Source organism: Capricornis sumatraensis, unplaced genomic scaffold, assembly GCF_032405125.1.
Source record: "Capricornis sumatraensis isolate serow.1 unplaced genomic scaffold, serow.2 scaffold10, whole genome shotgun sequence".
In the NCBI taxonomy this organism is placed as follows: Eukaryota; Metazoa; Chordata; class Mammalia; order Artiodactyla; family Bovidae; genus Capricornis; species Capricornis sumatraensis.
In genome coordinates this window covers 2,041,551-2,067,191 of record NW_027184621.1, presented here as the reverse complement: position 1 = coordinate 2,067,191, position 25,641 = coordinate 2,041,551, and positions in this window count along the sequence as shown.

Sequence of the window (25,641 nt, the reverse complement as noted above, 5' to 3'; positions counted from 1 at the left end):
GGCGTTCCCGTTGCAACTCAAGAGGAGGCACTCTCAACAGGAAAGGCGAGAGGAACTCCATGGTCGTACCACCATTCCAAGAGTCCCCCAGATGTCTCAGTCCATTCCAGAGGAACCTATTTGCCCTGCACTGGCTCATCTTTCACGCCGAGGATCGACTCACACCACGGTGGCACGTGGGACAGCCCTGTGGGAAAGCCTCGAGGGAAAACCACAGATCCTTTGATCCCCGCCACGGGAAGCTTCACATTGCTGCTACAGCCTGGAAGTAATGCGCACGTGCATGAACCCACTCGAGTCGAGGACTGACTACCCTGGGGAGACTCCACAAGTACCCAAAGATCCATGTCAGCCCCTGAGAGGAATCCTCGGTTCCGGCCCTGACTCAACACAAGGTTTTTGGCACCAGGATCGACGGGAGAGGAATCTCGAGAGGGCCCCTAGCAACTCGCATGGGGACTGGCCTCTCCTGAGGCCACCAGGGCGGGTCCCTGAGGTCCCCGTTGTACCTCGAGAACACCTGCCGCAACTCGAGAAAATCCAGGAAGTTCTCCCTTCCAGGCGAGATGAGGCCTATTTCCGATGAGGCGTCTGGAGACTAATGACACCTAACCTCTGGAACTTCGAAAGGGTCTTTCACACCCTTGCTGCAACTCAAGAAGTTCACCGCCATACCCGTCTCCACTCGAGAGGAAGCACGATGGTCCCGCCCACATCCAGAGGAGCCCCGTTTCCCCCTCGGAGCTCGAGATGCGGGATCCTTTCCCTGCTTTCAACGGGAAAGAATTCCCGGCGTTCCCGTCGCATCTCAAGAGGAGGCACTCTCAACAGGAAAGGCGAGAGGAACTCCATTGTCGTACCACCATTCCAAGAGTCCCCCAGATGTCTCAGTCCATTCCAGAGGAACCTCTTTGCCCTGCACTGGCTCATCTTTCACGCCGAGGATCGACTCACACCACGGTGGCACGTGGGACAGCCCTGTGGGAAATCCTCGAGGGAAAGCCTCCAGGGAAAACCACAGATCCTTTGATCCATGCCACGGGAAGAGTGACATTGCTGCTACAGCCTGGAAGGAAAGCGCACGTGCATGCCCCCACTCGAGACGAGGCCTGACTCCCCTGGGGAGACTCCACAAGTACCCAAAGATCCATGTCAGCCCCTGAGAGGAATCCTCGGTTCCGGCCCTGACTCCACACAAGGTTTTTGGCCCGGGTATCGAGGGAGAGGAATCCCGAGAGGGCCCCTAGCAACTCGCATGGGGACTGGCCTCTCCTGAGGCCACCAGGGCGGGTCCCTGAGGTCCCCGTCGTACCTGGAGAACACCTGCCGCAACTCGAGAAAATCCAGGAAGTTCTCCCTTCCAGGCGAGATGAGGCCTATTTCCGATGAGGCGTCTGGAGACTAATGACACCTAACCTCTGGAACTTCGAAAGGGTCTTTCACACCCTTGCTGCAACTCAAGAAGTTCACCGCCATACCCGTCTCCACTCGAGAGGAAGCACGATGGTCCCGCCCACATCCAGAGGAGCCCCGTTTCCCCCTCGGAGCTCGAGATGCGGCATCCTTTCCCTGCTTTCAACGGGAAAGAATTCCCGGCGTTCCCGTTGCATCTCAAGAGGAGGCACTCTCAACAGAAAAGGCGAGAGGAACTCCATGGTCGTACCACCATTCCAAGAGTCCCCCAGATGTCTCAGTCCATTCCAGAGGAACCTCTTTGCCCTGCACTGGCTCATCTTTCACGCCGAGGATCGACTCACACCACGGTGGCACGTGGGACAGCCCTGTGGGAAAGCCTCGAGGGAAAACCACAGATCCTTTGATCCCCGCCACGGGAAGCGTGACATTGCTGCTACAGCCTGGAAGTAAAGCGCACGTGCATGAACCCACTCGAGTCGAGGACTGACTACCCTGGGGAGACTCCACAAGTTCCCAAAGATCCATGTCAGCCCCTGAGAGGAATCCTCGGTTCCGGCCCTGACTCAACACAAGGTTTTTGGCACCAGGATCGACGGGAGAGGAATCCCGAGAGGCCCCCTAGCAACTCGCATGGGGACTGGCCTCTCCTGAGGCCACCAGGGCGGGTCCCTGAGGTCCCCAGCGTAACTCGAGAACACCTGCCGCAACTCGAGAAAATCCAGGAAGTTCTCCCTTCCAGGCGAGATGAGGCCTATTTCCGATGAGGCGTCTGGAGACTAATGACACCTAACCTCTGGAACTTCGAAAGGGTCTTTCACACCCTTGCTGCAACTCAAGAAGTTCACCGCCATACCCGTCTCCACTCGAGAGGAAGCACGATGGTCCCGCCCACATCCAGAGGAGCCCCGTTTCCCCCTCGTAGCTCGAGATGCGGTATCCTGTCCCTGCTTTCAACGGGAAAGAATTCCCGGCGTTCCCGTCGCATCTCAAGAGGAGGCACTCTCAACAGGAAAGGCGAGAGGAACTCCATGGTCGTACCACCATTCCAAGAGTCCCCCAGATGTCTCAGTCCATTCCAGAGGAACCTCTTTGCCCTGCACTGGCTCATCTTTCACGCTGAGGATCGACTCACACCATGGTGGCACGTGGGACAGCCCTGTGGGAAAGCCTCGAGGGAAAGCCTCGAGGGAAAACCACAGATCCTTTGATCCACGCCACGGGAAGCGTGACATTGCTGCTACAGCCTGGAAGGAAAGTGCACGTGCATGAACCCACTCGAGACGAGGCCTGACTCCCCTGGGGAGACTCCACAAGTTCCCAAAGATCCATGTCAGCCCCTGAGAGGAATCCTCGGTTCCGGCCCTGACTCAACACAAGGTTTTTGGCACCAGGATCGACGGGAGAGGAATCCCGAGAGGCCCCCTAGCAACTCGCATGGGGACTGGCCTCTCCTGAGGCCGCCAGGGCGGGTCCCCGAGGTCCCCGGCGTAACTCGAGAACACCTGCCGCAACTCGAGAAAATCCAGGAAGTTCTCCCTTCCAGGCGAGATGAGGCCTATTTCCGATGAGGCGTCTGGAGACTAATGACACCTAACCTCTGGAACTTCGAAAGGGTCTTTCACAGCCTTGCTGCAACTCAAGAAGTTCACCGCCATACCCGTCTCCACTCGAGAGGAAGCACGATGGTCCCGCCCACATCCAGAGGAGTCCCGTTTCCCCCTCGTAGCTCGAGATGCGGCATCCTTTCCCTGCTTTCAACGGGAAAGAATTCCCGGCGTTCCCGTCGCATCTCAAGAGGAGGCACTCTCAACAGGAAAGGCGAGAGGAACTCCATGGTCGTACCACCATTCCAAGAGTCCCCCAGATGTCTCAGTCCATTCCAAAGGAACCTCTTTGCCCTGCACTGGCTCATCTTTCACGCCGAGGATCGACTCACACCACGGTGGCACGTGGGACAGCCCTGTGGGAAAGCCTCGAGGGAAAGCCTCGAGGGAAAACCACAGATCCTTTGATCCACGCGACGGGAAGCGTGACCTTGCTGCTACAGCCTGGAAGGGAAGCGCACGTGCATGAACCCACTCGAGACGAGGCCTAACTCCCCTGAGGAGACTCCACAAGTACCCAAAGATCCATGTCAGCCCCTGAGAGGAATCCTCGGTTCCGGCCCTGACTCCACACAAGGTTTTCGGCCCGGGTATCGACGGGAGATGAATCTCGAGAGGGCCCCTAGCAACTCGCATGGGGACTGGCCTCTCCTGAGGCCACCAGGGCGGGTCCCTGAGGTCCCCGTTGTACCTCGAGAACACCTGCCGCAACTCGAGAAAATCCAGGAAGTTCTCCCTTCCAGGCGAGATGAGGCCTATTTCCGACGAGGCGTCTGGAGACTAATGACACCTAACCTCTGGAACTTCGAAAGGGTCTTTCACACCCTTGCTGCAACTCAAGAAGTTCACCGCCATACCCGTCTCCACTTGAGAGGAAGCAAGATGGTCCCGCCCACATCCAGAGGAGCCCCGTTTCTCCCTCGGAGCTCGAGATGAGGGATCCTTTCCCTGCTTTCAACGGGAAAGAATTCCCGGCGTTCCCGTCGCATCTCAAGAGGAGGCACTCTCAACAGGAAAGGCGAGAGGAACTCCATGGTCGTACCACCATTCCAAGAGTCCCCCAGATGTCTCAGTCCATTCCAAAGGAACCTCTTTGCCCTGCACTGGCTCATCTTTCACGCCGAGGATCGACTCACACCACGGTGGCACATGGGACAGCCCTGTGGGAAAGCCTCGAGGGAAAGCCTCCAGGGAAAACCACAGATCCTTTGATCCACGCGACGGGAAGCGTGACATTGCTGCTACAGCCTGGAAGGAAAGCTCACGTGCATGAACCCACTCGAGACGAGGCCTGACTCCCCTGGGGAGACTCCACAAGTACCCAAAGATCCATGTCAGCCCCTGAGAGGAATCTTCGGTTCGGGCCCTGACTCCACACAAGGTTTTTGGCCCGGGTATCGACGGGAGAGGAATCTCGAGAGGGCCCCTAGCAACTCGCATGGGGACTGGCCTCTCCTGAGGCCACCAGGGCGGGTCCCTGAGGTCCCCGTTGTACCTCGAGAACACCTGCCGCAACTCGAGAAAATCCAGGAAGTTCTCCCTTCCAGGCGAGATGAGGCCTATTTCCGATGAGGCGTCTGGAGACTAATGACACCTAACCTCTGGAACTTCGAAAGGGTCTTTCACACCCTTGCTGCAACTCAAGAAGTTCACCGCCATACCCGTCTCCACTCGAGAGGAAGCACGATGGTCCCGCCCACATCCAGAGAAGCCCCGTTTCCCCCTCGGAGTTCGAGATGCGGCATCCTTTCCCTGCTTTCAACGGGAAAGAATTCCCGGCGTTCCCGTCGCATCTCAAGAGGAGGCACTCTCAACAGGAAAGGCGAGAGGAACTCCATTGTCGTACCACCATTCCAAGAGTCCCCCAGATGTCTCAGTCCATTCCAGAGGAACCTCTTTGCCCTGCACTGGCTCATCTTTCACGCCGAGGATCGACTCACACCACGGTGGCACGTGGGACAGCCCTGTGGGAAAGCCTCGAGGGAAAGCCTCGAGGGAAAACCACAGATCCTTTGATCCACGCGACGGGAAGCGTGACATTGCTGCTACAGCCTGGAAGGAAAGCGCACGTGCATGAACCCACTCGAGACGAGGCCTGACTCCCCTGGGGAGACTCTACAAGTACCCAAAGATCCATGTCAGCCCCTGAGAGGAATCCTCGGTTCCGGCCCTGACTCCACACAAGGTTTTTGGCCCGGGTATCGACGGGAGAGGAATCCCGAGAGGGCCCCTAGCAACTCGCATGGGGACTGGCCTCTCCTGAGGCCACCAGGGCGGGTCCCTGAGGTCCCCGTCGTACCTGGAGAACACCTGCCGCAACTCGAGAAAATCCAGGAAGTTCTCCCTTCCAGGCGAGATGAGGCCTATTTCCGACGAGGCGTCTGGAGACTAATGACACCTAACCTCTGGAACTTCGAAAGGGTCTTTCACACCCTTGCTGCAACTCAAGAAGTTCACCGCCATAGCCGTCTCCACTCGAGAGGAAGCACGATGGTCCCGCCCACATCCAGAGGAGCCCCGTTTCCCCCTCGTAGCTCGAGATGCGGGATCCTTTCCCTGCTTTCAACGGGAAAGAATTCCCGGCGTTCCCGTCGCATCTCAAGAGGAGGCACTCTCAACAGGAAAGGCGAGAGGAACTCCATGGTCGTACCACCATTCCAAGAGTCCCCCAGATGTCTCAGTCCATTCCAGAGGAACCTCTTTGCCCTGCACTGGCTCATCTTTCACGCCGAGGATCGACTCACACCACGGTGGCACGTTGGACAGCCCTGTGGGAAAGCCTCGAGGGAAAACTAGAGATCCTTTGATCCCCGCCACGGGAAGCGTGACATTGCTGCTACAGCCTGGAAGTAAATCGCACGTGCATGAACCCACTCGAGTCGAGGACTGACTCCCCTGGGGAGACTCCACAAGTACCCAAAGATCCATGTCAGCCCCTGAGAGGAATCCTCGTTTCCGGCCCTGACTCCACACAAGGTTTTTGGCCCGGTTATCGACAGGAGAGGAATCCCGAGAGGGCCCCTAGGAACTCGGATGGGGACTGGCCTCTCCTGAGACCACCAGGGCGGGTCCCTGAGGTCCCCGTCGTACCTCGATAACACCTGCCGCAACTCGAGAAAATCCAGGAAGTTCTCCCTTCCAGGCTAGATGAGGCCTATTTCCGATGAGGCGTCTGGAGACTAATGACACCTAACCTCTGGAACTTCGAAAGGGTCTTTCACACCCTTGCTGCAAATCAAGAAGTTCACCGCCATACCCGTCTCCACTCGAGAGGAAGCTCGATGGTCGCGCCCACATCCAGAGGAGCCCCGTTTCTCCCTCGGAGCTCAAGATGAGGGATCCTTTCCCTGCTTTCAACGGGAAAGAATTCCCGGTGTTCCCGTCGCATCTCAAGAGGAGGCACTCTCAACAGGAAAGGCGAGAGGAAGTCCATGGTCGTACCACCATTCCAAGAGCCCCCCAGATGTCTCAGTCCATTCCAGAGGAACCTCTTTGCCCTGCACTGGCTCATCTTTCACGCCGAGGATCGACTCACACCACGGTGGCACGTGGGACAGCCCTGTGGGAAAGCCTCGAGGGAAAGCCTCGAGGGAAAGCCTCGAGGGAAAACCACAGATCCTTTGATCCACGCCACGGGAAGCGTGACATTGCTGCTACAGCCTGGAAGGAAAGCGCACGTGCATGAACCCACTCGAGTCGAGGACTGACTCCCCTGGGGAGACTCCACAAGTACCCAAAGATCCATGTCAGCCCCTGCGAGGAATCCTCGGTTCCGGCCCTGACTCCACACAAGGTTTTTGGCCCGGGTATCGACGGGAGAGGAATCCCGAGAGGGCCCCTAGCAACTCGGATGGGGACTGGCCTCTCCTGAGGCCACCAGGGCGGGTCCCTGAGGTCCCCAGTGTAACTCGAGAACACCTGCCGCAACTCGAGAAAATCCAGGAAGTTCTCCCTTCCAGGCGAGATGAGGCCTATTTCCGATGAGGCGTGTGGAGACTAATGACACCTAACCTCTGGAACTTCGAAAGGGTCTTTCACACCCTTGCTGCAACTCAAGAAGTTCACCGCCATACCCGTCTCCACTCGAGAGGAAGCACGATGGTCCCGCCCACATCCAGAGGAGCCCCGTTTCCCCCTCGGAGCTCGAGATGCGGGATCCTTTCCCTGCTTTCAACGGGAAAGAATTCCCGGCGTTCCCGTCGCATCTCAAGAGGAGGCACTCTCAACAGGAAAGGCGAGAGGAACTCCATGGTCGTACCACCATTCCAAGAGTCCCCCAGATGTCTCAGTCCATTCCAGAGGAACCTCTTTGCCCTGCACTGGCTCATCTTTCACGCCGAGGATCGACTCACAACATGGTGGCACGTGGGACAGCCCTGTGGGAAAGCCTCGAGGGAAAGCCTCGAGGGAAAACCACAGATCCTTTGATCCACGCCACGGGAAGCGTGACATTGCTGCTACAGCCTGGAAGGAAAGTGCACGTGCATGAACCCACTCGAGACGAGGCCTGACTCCCCTGGAGAGACTCCACAAGTTCCCAAAGATCCATGTCAGCCCCTGAGAGGAATCCTCGGTTCCGGCCCTGACTCAACACAAGGTTTTTGGCACCAGGATCGACGGGAGAGGAATCCCGAGAGGCCCCCTAGCAACTCGCATGGGGACTGGCCTCTCCTGAGGCCGCCAGGGCGGGTCCCTGAGGTCCCCGGCGTAACTCGAGAACACCTGCCGCAACTCGAGAAAATCCAGGAAGTTCTCCCTTCCAGGCGAGATGAGGCCTATTTCCGATGAGGCGTCTGGAGACTAATGACACCTAACCTCTGGAACTTCGAAAGGGTCTTTCACACCCTTGCTGCAACTCAAGAAGTTCACCGCCATACCCGTCTCCACTCGAGAGGAAGCACGATGGTCCCGCCCACATCCAGAGGAGTCCCGTTTCCCCCTCGTAGCTCGAGATGCGGCATCCTTTCCCTGCTTTCAACGGGAAAGAATTCCCGGCGTTCCCGTCGCATCTCAAGAGGAGGCACTCTCAACAGGAAAGGCGAGAGGAACTCCATGGTCGTACCACCATTCCAAGAGTCCCCCAGATGTCTCAGTCCATTCCAAAGGAACCTATTTGCCCTGCACTGGCTCATCTTTCACGCCGAGGATCGACTCACACCACGGTGGCACGTGGGACAGCCCTGTGGGAAAGCCTCGAGGGAAAGCCTCGAGGGAAAACCACAGATCCTTTGATCCACGCGACGGGAAGCGTGACATTGCTGCTACAGCCTGGAAGGGAAGCGCACGTGCATGAACCCACACGAGACGAGGCCTGACTCCCCTGAGGAGACTCCACAAGTACCCAAAGATCCATGTCAGCCCCTGAGAGGAATCCTCGGTTCCGGCCCTGACTCCACACAAGGTTTTTGGCCCGGGTATCGACGGGAGAGGAATCTCGAGAGGGCCCCTTGCAACTCGCAAGGGGACTGGCCTCTCCTGAGGCCACCAGGGCGGGTCCCTGAGGTCCCCGTTGTACCTCGAGAACACCTGCCGCAACTCGAGAAAATCCAGGAAGTTCTCCCTTCCAGGCGAGATGAGGCCTATTTCCGACGAGGCGTCTGGAGACTAATGACACCTAACCTCTGGAACTTCGAAAGGGTCTTTCACACCCTTGCTGCAACTCAAGAAGTTCACCGCCATACCCGTCTCCACTCGAGAGGAAGCAAGATGGTCCCGCCCACATCCAGAGGAGCCCCGTTTCTCCCTCGGAGCTCGAGATGAGGGATCCTTTCCCTGCTTTCAACGGGAAAGAATTCCCGGCGTTCCCGTCGCATCTCAAGAGGAGGCACTCTCAACAGGAAAGGCGAGAGAAACTCCATGGTCGTACCACCATTCCAAGAGTCCCCCAGATGTCTCAGTCCATTCCAGAGGAACCTCTTTGCCCAGCACTGGCTCATCTTTCACGCCGAGGATCGACTCACACCACGGTGGCACGTGGGACAGCCCTGTGGGAAAGCCTCGAGGGAAAGCCTCCAGGGAAAACCACAGATCCTTTGATCCACGCCACGGGAAGTGTGACATTGCTGCTACAGCCTGGAAGGAAAGCGCACGTGCATGCCCCCACTCGAGACGAGGCCTGACTCCCCTGGGGAGACTCCACTAGTACCCAAAGATCCATGTCAGCCCCTGAGAGGAATCCTGGGTTCCGGCCCTGACTCCACACAAGGTTTTTGGCCCGGGTATCGACGGAGAGGAATCTCGAGAGGGCCCCTAGCAACTCGCATGGGGACTGGCCTCTCCTGAGGCCACCAGGGCGGGTCCCTGAGGTCCCCGTCGTACCTGGAGAACACCTGCCGCAACTCGAGAAAATCCAGGAAGTTCTCCCTTCCAGGCGAGATGAGGCCTATTTCCGATGAGGCGTCTGGAGACTAATGACACCTAACCTCTGGAACTTCGAAAGGGTCTTTCACACCCTTGCTGCAACTCAAGAAGTTCACCGCCATACCCGTCTCCACTCGAGAGGAAGCACGATGGTCCCGCCCACATCCAGAGGAGCCCCGTTTCCCCCTCGTAGCTCGAGATGCGGGATCCTTTCCCTCCTTTCAACGGGAAAGAATTCCCGGCGTTCCCGTCGCATCTCAAGAGGAGGCACTCTTAACATGAAAGGCGAGAGGAACTCCATGGTCGTACCACCATTCCAAGAGTCCCCCAGATGTCTCAGTCCATTCCAGAGGAACCTCTTTGCCCTGCACTGGCTCATCTTTCACGCCGAGGATCGACTCACACCACGGTGGCACGTGGGACAGCCCTGTGTGAAAGCCTCGAGGGAAAGCCTCGAGGGAAAACCACAGATCCTTTGATCCACGCCACGGGAAGCGTGACATTGCTGCTACAGCCTGGAAGGAAAGCGCACGTTCATGCCCCCACTCGAGACGAGGCCTGACTCCCCTGGGGAGACTCCACAAGTACCCAAAGATCCATGTCAGCCCCTGAGAGGAATCCTCGGTTCCGGCCCTGAATCCACACAAGGTTTTTGGCCCCAGTATCGACGGGAGAGGAATCCCGAGAGGCCCTCTAGCAACTCGCATGGGGACTGGCCTCTCCTGAGGCCACCAGGGCGGGTCCCTGAGGTCCCCAGCGTAACTCGAGAACACCTGCTGCAACTCGAGAAAATCCAGGAAGATCTCCCTTCCAGGCGAGATGAGGCCTATTTCCGATGAGGCGTCTGGAGACTAATGACACCTAACCTCTGGAACTTAGAAAGGGTCTTTCACACCCTTGCTGCAACTCAAGAAGTTCACCGCCATACCCGTCTCCGCTGGAGAGGAAGCACGATGGTCCCGCCCACATCCAGAGGAGCCCCGTTTCCCCCTCGTAGCTCGAGATGCGGGATCCTTTCCCTCCTTTCAACGGGAAAGAATTCCCGGCGTTCCCGTCGCATCTCAAGAGGAGGCACTCTTAACAGGAAAGGCGAGAGGCACTCCATGGTCGTACCACCATTCCAAGAGTCCCCCAGATGTCTCAGTCCATTCCAGAGGAAACTCTTTGCCCTGCACTGGCTCATCTTTCACGCCGAGGATCGACTCACACCACGGTGGCACGTGGGACAGCCCTGTGGGAAAGCCTCGAGGGAAAGCCTCGAGGGAAAACCACAGATCCTTTGTTCCACGCCACGGGAAGAGTGACATTGCTGCTACAGCCTGGAAGGAAAGCGCACGTGCATGAACCCACTCGAGACGAGGCCTGACTCCCCTGAGGAGACTCCACAAGTACCCAAAGATCCATGTCAGCCCCTGAGAGGAATCCTCGGTTCCGGCCCTGACTCCACACAAGGTTTTTGGCCCGGGTATCGACGGGAGAGGAATCTCGAGAGGGCCCCTAGCAACTCGCATGGGGACTGGCCTCTCCTGAGGCCACCAGGGCGGGTCCCTGTGGTCCGCGTTGTACCTCGAGAACACCTGCCGCAACTCGAGAAATCCAGGAAGTTCTCCCTTCCAGGCGAGATGAGGCCTATTTCCGACGAGGCGTCTGGAGACTAATGACACCTAACCTCTGGAACTTCGAAAGGGTCTTTCACACCCTTGCTGCAACTCAAGAAGTTCACCGCCATACCCGTCTCCACTCGAGAGGAAGCAAGATGGTCTCGCCCACATCCAGAGGAGCCCCGTTTCTCCCTCGGAGCTCGAGATGAAGGATCCTTTCCCTGCTTTCAACGGGAAAGAATTCCCGGCGTTCCCGTCGCATCTCAAGAGGAGGCACTCTCAACAGGAAAGGCGAGAGGAACTCCATGGTCGTACCACCATTCCAAGAGTCCCCCAGATGTCTCAGTCCATTCCAGAGGAACCTCTTTGCCCTGCACTGGCTCATCTTTCACGCCGAGGATCGACTCACACCACGGTGGCACGTGGAACAGCACTGTGGGAAAGCCTCGAGGGAAAACCAGAGATCCTTTGATCCCCGCCACGGGAAGCGTGACATTGCTGCTACAGCCTGGAAGTAAAGCGCACGTGCATGAACCCACTCGAGTCGAGGACTGACTACCCTGGGGAGACTCCACATGTACCCAAAGATCCATGTCAGCCCCTGAGAGGAATCCTCGTTTCCGGCCCTGACTCCACACAAGGTTTTTGGCCCGGTTATCGACAGGAGAGGAATCCCGAGAGGGCCCCTAGGAACTCGGATGGGGACTGGCCTCTCCTGAGGCCACCAGGGCGGGTCCCTGAGGTCCCCGTCGTACCTCGATAACACCTGCCGCAACTCGAGAAAATCCAGGAAGTTCTCCCTTCCAGGCTAGATGAGGCCTATTTCCGATGAGGCGTCTGGAGACTAATGACACCTAACCTCTGGAACTTCGAAAGGGTCTTTCACACCCTTGCTGCAAATCAAGAAGTTCACCGCCATACCCGTCTCCACTCGAGAGGAAGCTCGATGGTCGCGCCCACATCCAGAGGAGCCCCGTTTCTCCCTCGGAGCTCAAGATGAGGGATCCTTTCCCTGCTTTCAACGGGAAAGAATTCCCGGTGTTCCCGTCGCATCTCAAGAGGAGGCACTCTCAACAGGAAAGGCGAGAGGAAGTCCATGGTCGTACCACCATTCCAAGAGCCCCCCAGATGTCTCAGTCCATTCCAGAGGAACCTCTTTGCCCTGCACTGGCTCATCTTTCACGCCGAGGATCGACTCACACCACGGTGGCACGTGGGACTGCCCTGTGGGAAAGCCTCGAGGGAAAGCCTCAAGGGAAAACCACAGATCCTTTGATCCACGCCACGGGAAGCGTGACATTGCTGCTACAGCCTGGAAGGAAAGCGCACGTGCATGCCCCCACTCGAGACGAGGCCTGACTCCCCTGGGGAGACTCCACAAGTACCCAAAGATCCATGTCAGCCCCTGAGAGGAATCCTCGGTTCCGGCCCTGACTCAACACAAGGTTTTTGGCACCAGGATCGACGGGAGAGGAATCCCGAGAGGCCCCCTAGCAACTCGCATGGGGACTGGCCTCTCCTGAGGCCGCCAGGGCGGGTCCCTGAGGTCCCCGGCGTAACTCGAGAACACCTGCCGCAACTCGAGAAAATCCAGGAAGTTCTCCCTTCCAGGCGAGATGAGGCCTATTTCCGATGAGGCGTCTGGAGACTAATGACACCTAACCTCTGGAACTTCGAAAGGGTCTTTCACACCCTTGCTGCAACTCAAGAAGTTCACCGCCATACCCGTCTCCACTCGAGAGGAAGCACGATGGTCCCGCCCACATCCAGAGGAGTCCCGTTTCCCCCTCGTAGCTCGAGATGCGGCATCCGTTCCCTGCTTTCAACGGGAAAGAATTCCCGGCGTTCCGGTCGCATCTCAAGAGGAGGCACTCTCAACAGGAAAGGCGAGAGGAACTCCATGGTCGTACCACCATTCCAAGAGTCCCCCAGATGTCTCAGTCCATTCCAAAGGAACCTCTTTGCCCTGCACTGGCTCATCTTTCACGCCGAGGATCGACTCACACCACGGTGGCACGTGGGACAGCCCCGTGGGAAAGCCTCGAGGGAAAGCCTCGAGGGAAAACCACAGATCCTTTGTTCCACGCCACGGGAAGAGTGACATTGCTGCTACAGCCTGGAAGGAAAGCGCACGTGCATGAACCCACTCGAGACGAGGCCTGACTCCCCTGAGGAGACTCCACAAGTACCCAAAGATCCATGTCAGCCCCTGAGAGGAATCCTCGGTTCCGGCCCTGACTCCACACAAGGTTTTTGGCCCGGGTATCGACGGGAGAGGAATCTCGAGAGGGCCCCTAGCAACTCGCATGGGGACTGGCCTCTCCTGAGGCCACCAGGGCGGGTCCCTGAGGTCCGCGTTGTACCTCGAGAACACCTGCCGCAACTCGAGAAATCCAGGAAGTTCTCCCTTCCAGGCGAGATGAGGCCTATTTCCGACGAGGCGTCTGGAGACTAATGACACCTAACCTCTGGAACTTCGAAAGGGTCTTTCACACCCTTGCTGCAACTCAAGAAGTTCACCGCCATACCCGTCTCCACTCGAGAGGAAGCAAGATGGTCCCGCCCACATCCAGAGGAGCCCCGTTTCTCCCTCGGAGCTCGAGATGAAGGATCCTTTCCCTGCTTTCAACGGGAAAGAATTCCCGGCGTTCCCGTCGCATCTCAAGAGGAGGCACTCTCAACAGGAAAGGCGAGAGGAAGTCCATGGTCGTACCACCATTCCAAGAGCCCCCCAGATGTCTCAGTCCATTCCAGAGGAACCTCTTTGCCCTGCACTGGCTCATCTTTCACGCCGAGGATCGACTCACACCACGGTGGCACGTGGGACTGCCCTGTGGGAAAGCCTCGAGGGAAAGCCTCGAGGGAAAACCACAGATCCTTTGATCCACGCCACGGGAAGCGTGACATTGCTGCTACAGCCTGGAAGGAAAGCGCACGTGCATGCCCCCACTCGAGACGAGGCCTGACTCCCCTGGGGAGACTCCACAAGTACCCAAAGATCCATGTCAGCCCCTGAGAGGAATCCTCGGTTCCGGCCCTGACTCAACACAAGGTTTTTGGCACCAGGATCGACGGGAGAGGAATCCCGAGAGGCCCCCTAGCAACTCGCATGGGGACTGGCCTCTCCTGAGGCCGCCAGGGCGGGTCCCTGAGGTCCCCGGCGTAACTCGAGAACACCTGCCGCAACTCGAGAAAATCCAGGAAGTTCTCCCTTCCAGGCGAGATGAGGCCTATTTCCGATGAGGCGTCTGGAGACTAATGACACCTAACCTCTGGAACTTCGAAAGGGTCTTTCACACCCTTGCTGCAACTCAAGAAGTTCACCGCCATACCCGTCTCCACTCGAGAGGAAGCACGATGGTCCCGCCCACATCCAGAGGAGTCCCGTTTCCCCCTCGTAGCTCGAGATGCGGCATCCGTTCCCTGCTTTCAACGGGAAAGAATTCCCGGCGTTCCGGTCGCATCTCAAGAGGAGGCACTCTCAACAGGAAAGGCGAGAGGAACTCCATGGTCGTACCACCATTCCAAGAGTCCCCCAGATGTCTCAGTCCATTCCAAAGGAACCTCTTTGCCCTGCACTGGCTCATCTTTCACGCCGAGGATCGACTCACACCACGGTGGCACGTGGGACAGCCCCGTGGGAAAGCCTCGAGGGAAAGCCTCGAGGGAAAACCACAGATCCTTTGATCCACGCGACGGGAAGCGTGACATTGCTGCTACAGCCTGGAAGGAAAGCGCACGTGCATGAACCCACTCGAGACGAGGCCTGACTCCCCTGAGGAGACTCCACAAGTACCCAAAGATCCATGTCAGCCCCTGAGAGGAATCCTCGGTTCCGGCCCTGACTCCACACAATGTTTTTGGCCCGGGTATCGACGGGAGAGGAATCTCGAGAGGGCCCCTAGCAACTCGCATGGGGACTGGCCTCTCCTGAGGCCACCAGGGCGGGTCCCTGAGGTCCCCGTTGTACCTCGAGAACACCTGCCGCAACTCGAGAAAATCCAGGAAGTTCTCCCTTCCAGGCGAGATGAGGCCTATTTCCGACGAGGCGTCTGGAGACTAATGACACCTAACCTCTGGAACTTCGAAAGGGTCTTTCACACCCTTGCTGCAACTCAAGAAGTTCACCGCCATACCCGTCTCCACTCGAGAGGAAGCAAGATGGTCCCGCCCACATCCAGAGGAGCCCCGTTTCCCCCTCGGAGCTCGAGATGAGGGATTCTTTCCCTGCTTTCAACGGGAAAGAATTCCCGGCGTTCCCGTCGCATCTCAAGAGGAGGCACTCGCAACAGGAAAGGCGAGAGGAACTCCATGGTCGTACCACCATTCCAAGAGTCCCCCAGATGTCTCAGTCCATTCCAGAGGAACCTCTTTGCCCTGCACTGGCTCATCTTTCACGCCGAGGATCGACTCACACCACGGTGGCACGTGGGACAGCCCTGTGGGAAAGCCTCGAGGGAAAGCCTCCAGGGAAAACCACAGATCCTTTGATCCACGCCACGGGAAGAGTGACATTGCTGCTACAGCCTGGAAGGAAAGCGCACGTGCATGCCCCCACTCGAGACGAGGCCTGACTCCCCTGGGGAGACTCCACAAGTACCCAAAGATCCATGTCAGCCCCTGAGAGGAATCCTCGGTTCGGGCCCTGACTCCACACAAGGTTTTTGGCCCGGGTATCGACGGAGAGGAATCCCGAGAGGGCCCCTAGCAACTCGCATGGGGACTGGCCTCTCCTGAGGCCACCAGGGCGGGTCCCTGAGGTCCCCGTCGTACCTGGAGAACACCTGCCGCAACTCGAGAAAATCCAGGAAGTTCTCCGTTCCAGGCGAGATGAGGCCTATTTCCGATGAGGCGTCTGGAGACTAATGACACCTAACCTCTGGAACTTCGAAAGGGTCTTTCACACCCTTGCTGCAACTCAAGAAGTTCACCGCCATACCCGTCTCCACTCGAGAGGAAGCACGATGGTCCCGCCCACATCCAGAGGAGCCCCGTTTCCCCCTCGTAGGTCGAGATGCGGGATCCTTTCCCTCCTTTCAACGGGAAAGAATTCCCGGCGTTCCCGTCGCATCTCAAGAGGAGGCACTCTCAACAGGAAAGGCGAGAGGAACTCCAAGGTCGTACCACCATTCCAAGAGTCCCCCAGATGTCTCAGTCCATTCCAGAGGAACCTCTTTGCCCTGCACTGGCTCATCTTTCACGCCGAGGAACGACTCACACCACGGTGGCACGTGGGACAGCCCTGTGGGAAAGCCTCGAGGGAAAGCCTCGAGGGAAAACCACAGATCCTTTGTTCCACGCCACGGGAAGCGTGACATTGCTGCTACAGCCTGGAAGGAAAGCGCACGTGCATGAACCCACTCGAGACGAGGCCTGACTCCCCTTGGGAGACTCCACAAGTACCCAAAGATCCATGTCAGCCCCTGAGAGGAATCCTCGGTTCCGGCCCTGACTCAACACAAGGTTTTTGGCACCAGGATCGACGGGAGCGGAATCCCGAGAGGCCCCCTAGCACCTCGCATGGGGACTGGCCTCTCCTGAGGCCACCAGGGCGGGTCCCTGATGTCCCCGTCGTAACTCGAGAACACCTGCCGCAACTCGAGAAAATCCAGGAAGTTCTCCCTTCCAGGCGAGATGAGGCCAATTTCCGATGAGGCGTCTGGAGACTAATGACACCTAACCTCTGGAACTTCGAAAGGGTCTTTCACACCCTTGCTGCAACCCAAGAAGTTCACCGCCATACCCGTCTCCACTCGCGAGGAAGCACGATGGTCCCGCCCATATCCAGAGGAGCCCCGTTTCCCCCTCGGAGCTCAAGATGAGGGATCCTTTCCCTGCTTTCAACGGGAAAGAATTCCCGGCGTTCCCGTCGCATCTCAAGAGGAGGCACTCTCAACAGGAAAGGCGAGAGGAACTCCATGGTCGTACCACCATTCCAAGAGTCCCCCAGATGTCTCAGTCCATTCCAGAGGAACCTCTTTGCCCTGCACTGGCTCATCTTTCACGCCGAGGATCGACTCACACCACGGTGGCACGTGGGACAGCCCTGTGGGAAAGCCTCGAGGGAAAGCCTCGAGGGAAAACCACAGATCCTTTGATCCTCGCCACGGAAAGAGTGACATTGCTGCAACAGCCTGGAAGGAAAGCGCACGTGCATGCCCCCACTCGAGACGAGGCGTGACTCCCCTGCGGAGACTCCAGAAGTACCCAAAGATCCATGTCAGACCCTGAGAGGAATCCTCGGTTCCGACCCTGACTCCACACAAGGTTTTTGGCACCGGTATCGACGGGAGAGGAATCCCGAGAGGCCCCCTAGCAACACGCATGGGGACTGGCCTCTCTTGAGGCCACCAGGGCGGGTCCCTGAGGTCCCCGGCGTAACTCGAGAACACCTGCCGCAACTCGAGAAAATCCAGGAAGTTCTCCCTTCCAGGCGAGATGAGGCCTATTTCCGATGAGGCGTCTGGAGACTAATGACACCTAACCTCTGGAACTTCGAAAGGGTCTTTCACACCCTTGCTGCAACTCAAGAAGTTCACCGCCATACCCGTCTCCACTAGAGAGGAAGCACGATGGTCCCGCCCACTTCCAGAGGAGCCCTGTTTCCCCCTCGGTGCTCAAGTTGAGGGATCCTTTCCCTGGTTTCAACGGGAAAGAATTCCCGGCGTTCCCGTCGCATCTCAAGAGGAGGCACTCTCAACAGGAAAGGCGAGAGGAACTCCATGGTCGTACCACCATTCCAAGAGTCCCCCAGATGTCTCAGTCCATTCCAGAGGAACCTCTTTGCCCTGCACTGGCCCATCTTTCACGCCGAGGATCGACTCACACCACGGTGGCACGTGGGACAGCCCTGTGGGAAAGCCTCGAGGGAAAGCCTCGAGGGAAAACCACAGATCCTTTGATCCACGCCACGGGAAGCGTGACATTGCTGCTACAGCCTGGAAGGAAAGCGCACGTGCATGCCCCCACTCGAGACGAGGCCTGACTCCCCTGGGGAGACTCCAGAAGTACCCAAAGATCCATGTCAGCCCCTGAGAGGAATCCTCGGTTCCGGCCCTGACTCCACACTAGGTTTTTGGCCCCGGTATCGACGGGAGAGGAATCCCGAGAGGCCCCCTAGCAACTCGCATGGGGACTGGCCTCTCCTGAGGCCACCAGGGCGGGTCCCTGAGGTCCCCGTCGTACCTGGAGAACACCTGCCGCAACTCGAGAAAATCCAGGAAGTTCTCCCTTCCAGGCGAGATGAGGCCTATTTCCGATGAGGCTTCTGGAGACTAATGACACCTAACCTCTGGAACTTCGAAAGGGTCTTTCACACCCTTGCTGCAACTCAAGAAGTTCACCGCCATACCCGTCTCCACTCGAGAGGAAGCACGATGGTCCCGCCCACATCCAGAGGAGCCCCGTTTCCCCCTCGGAGCTCGAGATGTGGGATCCTTTCCCTGCTTTCAACGGGAAAGAATTCCCGGCGTTCCCGTCGCATCTCAAGAGGAGGCACTCTCAACAGGAAAGGCGAGAGGAACTCCATGGTCGTACCACCATTCCAAGAGTCCCACAGATGTCTCAGTCCATTACAGAGGAACCTCTTTGCCCTGCATTGGCTCATCTTTCACGCCGAGGATCGACTCACACCACGGTGGCACGTGGGACAGCCCTGTGGGAAAGCCTCGAGGGAAAGCCTCGAGGGAAAACCACAGATCCTTTGATCCTCGCCACGGGAAGAGTGACATTGCTGCGACAGCCTGGAAGGAAAGCGCACGTGCATGCCCACACTCGAGAGAGGCCTGACTCCCCTGGGGAGACTCCACAAGTACCCAAAGATCCATGTCAGCCCCTGAGAGGAATCCTCGGTTCTGGCCCTGAATCCACACAAGGTTTTTGGCCCCAGTATCGACGGGAGAGGAATCCCGAGAGGCCCCCTAGCACCTCGCATGGGGACTGGCCTCTCCTGAGGCCACCAGGGCGGGTCCCTGAGGTCCCCGGCGTAACTCGAGAACACCTGCCGCAACTCGAGAAAATCCAGGAAGTTCTCCCTTCCAGGCGAGATGAGGCCTATTTCCGATGAGGCGTCTGGAGACTAATGACACCTAACCTCTGGAACTTCTAAAGGGTCTTTCACACCCTTGCTGAAACTCAAGAAGTTCACCGCCATACCCGTCTCCACTCGTGAGGAAGCACGATGGTCCCGCCCACATCCAGAGGAGCCCCGTTTCCCCCTCGTAGCTCGAGATGCGGGATCCTTTCCCTGCTTTCAACGGGAAAGAATTCCCGGCGTTCCCGTCGCATCTCAAGAGGAGGCACTCTCAACAGGAAAGGCGAGAGGAACTCCATGGTCGTACCACCATTCCAAGAGTCCCCCAGATGTCTCAGTCCATTCCAGAGGAACCTCTTTGCCCTGCACTGGCTCATCTTTCACGCCGAGGATCGACTCACACCACGGTGGCACGTGGGACAGCCCTGTGGGAAAGCCTCGAGGGAAAACCACAGATCCTTTGATCCACGCCACGGGAAGCGTGACATTGCTGCTACAGCCTGGAAAGAAAGCGCACGTGCATGCCCCCACTCGAGACGACGCCTGACTCCCCTGGGGAGACTCCAGAAGTACCCAAAGATCCATGTCAGCCCCTGAGAGGAATCCTCGGTTCCGGCCCTGACTCCACACTAGGTTTTTGGCCCCGGTATCGAAGGGAGAGGAATCCCGAGAGTCCCCCTAGCAACTCGCATGGGAACTGGCCTCTCCTGAGGCCACCAGGGCGGGTCCCTGAGGTCCCCGTCGTAACCTGAGAACACCTGCCGCAACTCGAGAAAATCCAGGAAGTTCTCCCTTCCAGGCGTGATGAGGTCTATTTCCGATGAGGCGTATGGAGACTAATGACACCTAACCTCTGGAACTTCTAAAGGGTCTTTCACACCCTTGCTGCAACTCAAGAAGTTCACCGCCATACCCGTCTCCACTCGAGAGGAAGCACGATGGTCCCGCCCACATCTAGAGGAGCCCCGTTTCCCCCTCGGAGCTCGAGATGTGGGATCCTTTCCCTGCTTTCAACGGGAAAGAATTCCCGGCGTTCCCGTCGCATCTCAAGAGGATGCACTCTCAACAGGAAAGGAGAGAGGAACTCCATGGTCGTACCACCATTCCAAGAGTCCCCCAGATGTCTCAGTCCATTCCAGAGGAACCTCTTTGCCCTGCACTGGCTCATCTTTCACGCCGAGGATCGACTCACACCACGGTGGCACGTGGGACAGCCCTGTGGGAAAGCCTCGAGGGAAAGCCTCGAGGGAAAACCACAGATCCTTTGATCCACGCCACGGGAAGCGTGACATTGCTGCTACAGCCTGGAAGGAAAGCGCACGTGCATGCCCCCACTCGAGACGAGGCCTGACTCCCCTGGGGAGACTCCAGAAGTACCCAAAGATCCATGTCAGCCCCTGAGAGGAATTCTCGGTTCCGGCCCTGACTCCACACAAGGATTTTGGCCCCGGTATCGACGGGAGAGGAATCCCGAGAGGCCCCGTAGCACCTCGCATGGGGACTGGCCTCTCCTGAGGCCACCAGGGCGGGTCCCTGAGGTCCCCGTCGTAACTCGAGAACACCTGCCGCAACTCGAGAAAATCCAGGAAGTTCTCCCTTCCAGGCGAGATGAGGCCTATTTCCGATGAGGCGTCTGGAGACTAATGACACCTAACCTCTGGAACTTCGAAAGGGTCTTTCACACCCTTGCTCCAACTCAAGAAGTTCACCGCCATACCCGTCTCCACTTGAGAGGAAGCACGATGGTCCCGTCCACATCCAGAGGAGCCCCGTTTCCCCCTCGAAGCTCGAGATGAGGGATCCTTTCCCTGCTTTCAACGGGAAAGAATTCCCGGCGTTCCCGTCGCATCTCAAGAGGAGGCACTCTCAACAGGAAACGCGAGAGGAACTCCATGGTCGTACCACCATTCCAAGAGTCCCCCAGATGTCTCAGTCCATTCCAGAGGAACCTCTTTGCCCTGCACTGGCTCATCTTTCACGCCGAGGATCGACTCACACCACGGTGGCACGTGGGACAGCCCTGTGGGAAAGCCTCGAGGGAAAGCCTCGAGGGAAAACCACAGATCCTTTGATCCACGCCACGGGAAGCGTGACATTGCTGCTACAGCCTGGAAGTAAAGCGCACGTGCATGAACCCACTCGAGTCGAGGACTGACTACCCTGGGGAGACTCCACAAGTACCCAAAGATCCATGTCAGCCCCTGAGAGGAATCCTCGGTTCCGGCCCTGACTCCACACAAGGTTTTTGGCCCGGGTATCGACAGGAGAGGAATCCCGAGAGGGCCCCTAGGAACTCGGATGGGGACTGGCCTCTCCTGAGACCACCAGGGCGGGTCCCTGAGGTCCCCGTCGTACCTCGATAACACCTGCCGCAACTCGAGAAAATCCAGGAAGTTCTCCCTTCCAGGCTAGATGAGGCCTATTTCCGATGAGGCGTCTGGAGACTAATGACACCTAACCTCTGGAACGTCGAAAGGGTCTTTCACACCCTTGCTGCAAATCACGAAGTTCACCGCCATACCCGTCTCCACTCGAGAGGAAGCAAGATGGTCCCGCCCACATCCAGAGGAGCCCCGTTTCCCCCTCGGAGCTCGAGATGAGGGATCCTTTCCCTGCTTTCAACGGGAAAGAATTCCCGGCGTTCCCGTCGCATCTCAAGAGGAGGCACTCGCAACAGGAAAGGCGAGAGGAACTCCATGGTCGTACCACCATTCCAAGAGTCCCCCAGATGTCTCAGTCCATTCCAGAGGAACCTCTTTGCCCTGCACTGGCTCATCTTTCACGCCGAGGATCGACTCACACCACGGTGGCACGTGGGACAGCCCTGTGGGAAAGCCTCGAGGGAAAGCCTCCAGGGAAAACCACAGATCCTTTGATCCACGACACGGGAAGAGTGACATTGCTGCTACAGCCTGGAAGGAAAGCGCACGTGCATGCCCCCACTCGAGACGAGGCCTGACTCCCCTGGGGAGACTCCACAAGTACCCAAAGATCCATGTCAGCCCGTGAGAGGAATCCTCGGTTCCGGCCCTGACTCCACACAAGGTTTTTGGCCCGGGTATCGACGGAGAGGAATCCCGAGAGGGCCCCTAGCAACTCGCATGGGGACTGGCCTCTCCTGAGGCCACCAGGGCTGGTCCCTGAGGTCCCCGTCGTACCTGGAGAACACCTGTCGCAACTCGAGAAAATCCAGGAAGTTCTCCGTTCCAGGCGAGATGAGGCCTATTTCCGATGAGGCGTCTGGAGACTAATGACACCTAACCTCTGGAACTTCGAAAGGGTCTTTCACACCCTTGCTGCAACTCAAGAAGTTCACCGCCATACCCGTCTCCACTCGAGAGGAAGCACGATGGTCCCGCCCACATCCAGAGGAGCCCCGTTTCCCCTCGGAGCTCGAGATGAGGGATCCTTTCCCTGCTTTCAACGGGAAAGAATTCCCGGCGTTCCCGTCGCATCTCAAGAGGAGGCACTCTCAACAGGAAAGGCGAGAGGAACTCCATGGTCGTACCACCATTCCAAGAGTCCCCCAGATGTCTCAGTCCATTCCAGAGGAACCTCTTTGCCCTGCACTGGCTCATCTTTCACGCCGAGGATCGACTCACACCACGGTGGCACGTGGGACAGCCCTGTGGGAAAGCCTCGAGGGAAAGCCTCGAGGGAAAACCACAGATCCTTTGATCCTCGCCACGGGAAGAGTGACATTGCTGCAACAGCCTGGAAGGAAAGCGCACGTGCATGCCCCCACTCGAGAGAGGCCTGACTCCCCTGGGGAGACTCCACAAGTACACAAAGATCCATGTCAGCCCCTGAGAGGAATCCTCGGTTCCGGCCCTGAATCCACACAAGGTTTTTGGCCCCAGTATCGACGGGAGAGGAATCCCGAGAGGCCCCCTAGCAACTAGCATGGGGACTGGCCTCTCCTGAGGCCACCAGGGCGGGTCCCTGAGGTCCCCAGTGTAACTCGAGAACACCTGCCGCAACTCGAGAAAATCCAGGAAGTTCTCCCTTCCAGGCGAGATGAGGCCTATTTCCGATGAGGCATCTGGAGACTAATGACACCTAACCTCTGGAACTTCGAAAGGGTCTTTCACACCCTTGCTGCAACTCAAGAAGTTCACCGCCATACCCGTCTCCACTCGTGAGGAAGCACGATGGTCCCGCCCACATCCAGAGTAGCCCCGTTTCCCCCTCGTAGCTCGAGATGCGGGATCCTTTCCCTGCTTTCAACGGGAAAGAATTCCCGGCGTTCCCGTCGCATCTCAAGAGGAGGCACTCTCAACAGGAAAGGCGAGAGGAACTCCATGGTCGTACCACCATTCCAAGAGTCCCCCAGATGTCTCAGTCCATTCCAGAGGAACCTCTTTGCCCTGCACTGGCTCATCTTTCACGCCGAGGATCGACTCACACCACGGTGGCACGTGGGACAGCCCTGTGGGAAAGCCTCGAGGGAAAGCCTCGAGGGAAAACCACAGATCCTTTGATCCACGCCACGGGAAGCGTGACATTGCTGCTACAGCCTGGAAGTAAGGCGCACGTGCATGAACCCACTCGAGTCGAGGACTGACTACCCTGGGGAGACTCCACAAGTACCCAAAGATCCATGTCAGTCCCTGAGAGGAATCCTCGCTTCCGGCCCTGACTCCACAGAAGGTTTTTGGCCCCAGTATCGACGGGAGAGGAATCCCGAGAGGCCCCATAGCAACTCACATGGGGACTGGCCTCTCCTGAGGCCACCAGGGCGGGTCCCTGAGGTCCCCGGCGTAACTCGAGAACACCTGCCGCAACTCGAGAAAATCCAGGAAGTTCTCCCTTCCAGGCGAGATGAGTCCTATTTCCGATGAGGCGTCTGGAGACTAATGACACCTAACTTCTGGAACTTCGAAAGGGTCTTTCACACCCTTGCTGCAACTCAAGAAGTTCACCGCCATACCCGTCTCCACTCGAGAGGAAGCACGATCGTCCCGCCCACATCCAGAGGAGCCCCGTTTCCCCCTCGTAGCTCGAGATGCGGGATCCTTTCCCTGCTTTCAACGGGAAAGAATTCCCGGTGTTCCCATCGCATCTCAAGAGGAGGCACTCTCAACAGGAAAGGCGAGAGGAACTCCATGGTCGTACCACCATTCCAAGAGTCCCCCAGATGTCTCAGTCCATTCCAGAGGAACCTCTTTGCCCTGCACTGGCTCATCTTTCACGCCGAGGATCGACTCACAACACGGTGGCACGTGGGACAGCCCTGTGGGAAAGCCTCGAGGGAAAGCCTCCAGGGAAAACCACAGATCCTTTGATCCACGCCACGGGAAGCGTGACATTGCTGCTACAGCTTGGAAGGAAAGCGCACGTGCATGCCCCCACTCGAGACGAGGCGTGACTCCCCTGCGGAGACTCCACAAGTACCCAAAGATCCATGTCAGACCCTGAGAGGAATCCTCGGTTCCGACCCTGACTCCACACAAGGTTTTTGGCCCCGGTATCGACGGGAGAGGAATCCAGAGAGGCCCCCTAGCAACACGCATGGGGACTGGCCTCTCCTGAGGCCACCAGGGCGGGTCCATGAGGTCCCCTGCGTAACTTGAGAACACCTGCCGCAACTCGAGAAAATCCAGGAAGTTCTCCCTTCCAGGCGAGATGAGGCCTATTTCCGATGAGGCGTCTGGAGACTAATGACACCTAACCTCTGGAACTTCGAAAGGGTCTTTCACACCCTTGCTGCAACTCAAGAAGTTCACCGCCATACCCGTCTCCACTAGAGAGGAAGCACGATGGTCCCGCCCACTTCCAGAGGAGCCCTGTTTCCCCCTCGGTGCTCGAGTTGAGGGATCCTTTCCCTGGTTTCAACGGGAAAGAATTCCCGGCGTTCCCGTCGCATCTCAAGAGGAGGCACTCTCAACAGGAAAGGCGAGAGGAACTCCATGGTCGTACCACCATTCCAAGAGTCCCCCAGATGTCTCAGTCCATTCCAGAGGAACCTCTTTGCCCTGCACTGGCCCATCTTTCACGCCGAGGATCGACTCACACCACGGTGGCACGTGGGACAGCCCTGTGGGAAAGCCTCGAGGGAAAGCCTCGAGGGAAAACCACAGATCCTTTGTTCCACGCCATGGGAAGCGTGACATTGCTGCTACAGCCTGGAAGGAAAGCGCACGTGCATGAACCCACTCGAGACGAGGCCTGACTCCCCTTGGGAGACTCCACAAGTACTCAAAGATCCATGTCAGCCCCTGAGAGGAATCCTCGGTTCCGGCCCTGACTCAACACAAGGTTTTTGGCACCAGGATCGACGGGAGCGGAATCCAGAGAGGCCCCCTAGCACCTCGCATGGGGACTGGCCTCTCCTGAGGCCACCAGGGCGGGTCCCTGAGGTCCCCGTCGTAACTCGAGAACACCTGCCGCAACTCGAGAAAATCCAGGAAGTTCTCCCTTCCAGGCGAGATGAGGCCTATTTCCGATGAGGCGTCTGGAGACTAATGACACCTAACCTCTGGAACTTCGAAAGGGTCTTTCACACCCTTGCTGCAACTCAAGAAGTTCACCGCCATACCCGTCTCCAATCGCAAGGAAGCACGATGGTCCCGCCCCCATCCAGAGGAGCCCCGTTTCCCCCTCGGGGCTCGAGATGAGGGATCCTTTC